The sequence below is a fragment of the Limulus polyphemus genome, unplaced genomic scaffold (genome assembly GCF_000517525.1).
Source record: "Limulus polyphemus unplaced genomic scaffold, Limulus_polyphemus-2.1.2 Scaffold698, whole genome shotgun sequence".
Taxonomy (NCBI): Eukaryota; Metazoa; Arthropoda; class Merostomata; order Xiphosura; family Limulidae; genus Limulus; species Limulus polyphemus.
In genome coordinates, this window is record NW_013666308.1 from 428,012 (window position 1) to 431,542 (window position 3,531).

The 3,531-nt window shown below is 33.9% G+C and overlaps 1 protein-coding gene across 7 annotated transcripts in view; it reads right to left on the bottom strand.

Moving 5' to 3' along the window:
* Positions 1 to 3,531, bottom strand: part of LOC106460042 (protein phosphatase 1 regulatory subunit 16A-like) — a 74,722-nt gene that overhangs the window by 48,294 nt on the left and 22,897 nt on the right. For 2 of the 7 annotated variants that reach the window (XM_022386664.1, XM_022386660.1), the window contains exon 2: positions 1,226 to 1,311. The exons of the other annotated variants lie outside the window; for them this stretch is intronic. The gene's annotated coding sequence lies outside the window, so the exon portion shown is untranslated. The remainder of the gene's footprint in view (positions 1 to 1,225; positions 1,312 to 3,531) is intronic. 7 annotated transcript variants of the gene reach the window in all.

Below are 3,531 nucleotides of genomic sequence, written 5' to 3' on the forward strand. Positions count from 1 at the left end.
TGTGTGCCCGGGCGGTACGTGTCTGTTTTGTAGCTGCGTTGTTTCTTGTTTTCTTTTTTACTTTTATTTTCTACGTATATATTATATATATATATATATATATATATTGGAGAGATAACATAGTGTTGTATACTAGGCAGGAGCATCCTTCACAATGCCCCGAATGTATCTTACCTAAACGATATTACATTGTAATTATGTTTTCATTATTTTGAGTATTAGATGGAGAGCTACGTGGGCTCTCAACATAACGTGCACTATTTAATGGCGACAACTTTCCTTCACTTCTTGTATCAGTTTTCTTTGTTGATCCGCTAGTGAATTTCGAAACTATAGTTAACGACACAAATGGGCACTAAAATATGTTAATATTATGAATATGCAAATTCACTTTATAAACTTATTCCGTGTCTCCAAAATTGTATTCATCGGCCTGGACATCTAACAGAAAAGAAGGCTTCTAAGTGCATCATTTTCCCGATACTTTCTACTTGTGTTTATTACACTTCCCTAAAAACTAATCAGAAAGCCAAGCTACACAAGAAGTAAATGTCTGTTGCAATCCAAAACAGAGCCGTGGGAAACGATGTGTAGGCACAGTAAAATCCATCAGTATAATGGAACGAGTGCAGGGTAGATACGTTGATTTTATTACTTAGAATCACCCGAGTCTCAACACAATTATGTTAATCATCAAAACCAATAAATAAATAAAAACGTTTGAAGAAAAACTGAAAGTGTGTACAGATGCGCTGAAAGGGATGTAATAAATAAGTTATCGAAATATGAGACGTTTCCTCACGTAGGATAAAACAAAAATTACAACTATCTGCACAAAACTGAGTAATCAATCTGCAGAACGGTTTTATTGGCTCCGTTTTACTCTATCAAATACCCGAGTGATAAGATAGCATTCCGGTTTTACGAAGATGTGCACGCGTTTAATTAAGAAAATCTATTCATAGAAAATACTTACACATACTTAATTAAAATAATTATAGTGATACTTATTTTATCTGTTATAGCACAGTTTAGAAACACATGATAGGAAAATAAAATCTGAATTGGCTAGAAACTAACAAGATTTTGACAATAATCGCACGGCAATCTTTCCACCTAATTAGCTGCTAAGTATCTGTATCAGCGCTCTCTGCCTCTATAACTGGAAATCCGTATACAGGCTTTTACATATAAGTAGGTTAAACCAATCTCAGATATATATTACCTCATCTTCATGGTGTTTTCGTGTAGCTAAACATCAGTTGACTAGAACAAGATTTTACTGTTTTTTTATCTAATCCCCCACTCCACCTGTGGCGAAAAGTTCATAATATCAGACATAATATCTTCTATCACAATGTTATAAATGGAAGTTAACTTTTATGTCAAATTGATATATAGATTCAATTTGTTGTTGTTGTATAGTGTTTCTTGGTGTTTATGTTATTCATTGTGTTAGGCCTAACCTAAAAAACACGACTGAAACTCAGTCATTTTATAAATATTTACATCACATCAAACTACATAGAAAGTTCATTAGCAATTATACAGTAAATTAAAGTCACTGAAGCTGAAATGAAATAAGAATTAAAAAGAGCACGCGCGTCTTGTATTACATTGGTACAAATTACAAAGACTTGCAAGATAATTATTTTCGAAAATTCAAATATCCAAAAAAATGTGTTTTGTAAAATACTGAAAATTCATGAGTCATAAAAACTATATATATTTACGACAGAAATACTCCGTGGTGTATTAAACTAACGGTTTCGGGAACCCGTCATCTCTAAATACAAATGTTTAATTGCAACCATTCTGCAACCCAGTATTTTCTGCGCAAATAGTATCACCGAACTAAATTGGTAGCCATACTGACCCCTGTTCTCGGAATCTCTGCACTGTCGCAGAGTATATACCAATAATTAAAATTACATTTTCAAACATATTTAAAATAAGTAAGATGATTGGTCTTCTCGTGCATGATTCTAGATAATCCTTCACAAAACACACCAAAGATACATTAAACAAATAAAAACAAACTGAAGAAACACATAAGTAAACAACCGCACCCGCAACAAAAAAACAATGGAAGAGAATTCTTCTTCTTGTACCCCCCCCCCTTTTTAACGCTTGAACCAGAATAATATTTATTGTTATTAGAAATTCCCCGAGGAAGAAAGATGGTTACAAGTACAGCCTAGTTCAAGTATTATTACGAGAACAAAGAAACATTCACCTGTGGGTATGAGAGTGCATTAATCTTGACCTCAGATAATAGCCAAATTTTTAAAAAATTATTATTCCAGGATATTTTATAAATGGGCGATAGTGTCACAGCCTGACGATATCAGGTTAAATCTGAAGAAACGTTATCTTCTCATTTATATAATTTAGATCACATCATTGTCCTGAACCATTCAACTTCAAACGTGTTTTTAAAATTTATTACAGTGTAAACCAACATTTACAATAGCATTTTCTTTTCAGTACTTCTTAACATTAAACATCAAAAACGGGTAATAATGAACTGAAAAAAAACGAATATTTTAGAAGAACTGAAGTTGTTTCTCAATAACATAAAAAATGTTAGTTGAAACAGTGGCAAATACCACGCAACCTTCCATTCCCACGTGTAGTCATGTATGTCTGAAATACCGGTCAGGATAAACGTACATCAGTATTATTCACACTCAGTATCACCTGCCATACTAAGCTTTGTTCTACAACTAGCTTTAGTGTACGTGACTTAGATCGAACCTGAGCACGGTGTAATGTTCCAAACAAAATCAAGAAGTCCTTCTCGTGCACAGCCACTAGACATGTCACGAAAGGACCATTCCTTCATCACAGTTCACTGGGTTTTTTTTTTCGTTTCCTTGGTTTCTTGTAGCAAGCCCGTTAGAATTCCAAACAAGATCAATACGACTTCTGCATGCTGACAAACCACACCGAGACAGCCATTTTACTTAGATCCACATATGAAAACTAACTTAGTTAACCCTCAGATTAATTATTACTTTTTGTACCGTTCAGTACCGGTGGAGTCTACATATTACATTGAGTTACTTCATGATTTCGCCACAACATTCGTTGCAAAGAACTCAGGAAAAAGAGAGAGAGAGAAAGTGGAATCAGTCATTTTCTGTGTGAAATACATACGAAATTAACAACAACCTCGGACCACAAAAAAATCGCTACTGGAGAAAACCCAAGTGATTCGGGGTAATCTGATGGTGCCGATTTCAAAAATGTAGCCAGAATTTGTTCATCACCTCTACATACTGAGTTATTGTAATATCAGTATTTTATCAGCAATATATGAAATATCACGCAATCAAGTCAGTACTATAAATTGATGCTGTGAAATTAAGTTTACTTGGACAGTTTAATGGGTAAAAGGTATACATTTCTGATAGCTTCAAACATTGACTGTGTTGTATTGGTGTAATATATATATATATATATATATATACACACACTCACATTTAAACGCGAATGTCTCTCTCTGTGGGTCTGTTCCTTATGCACGAC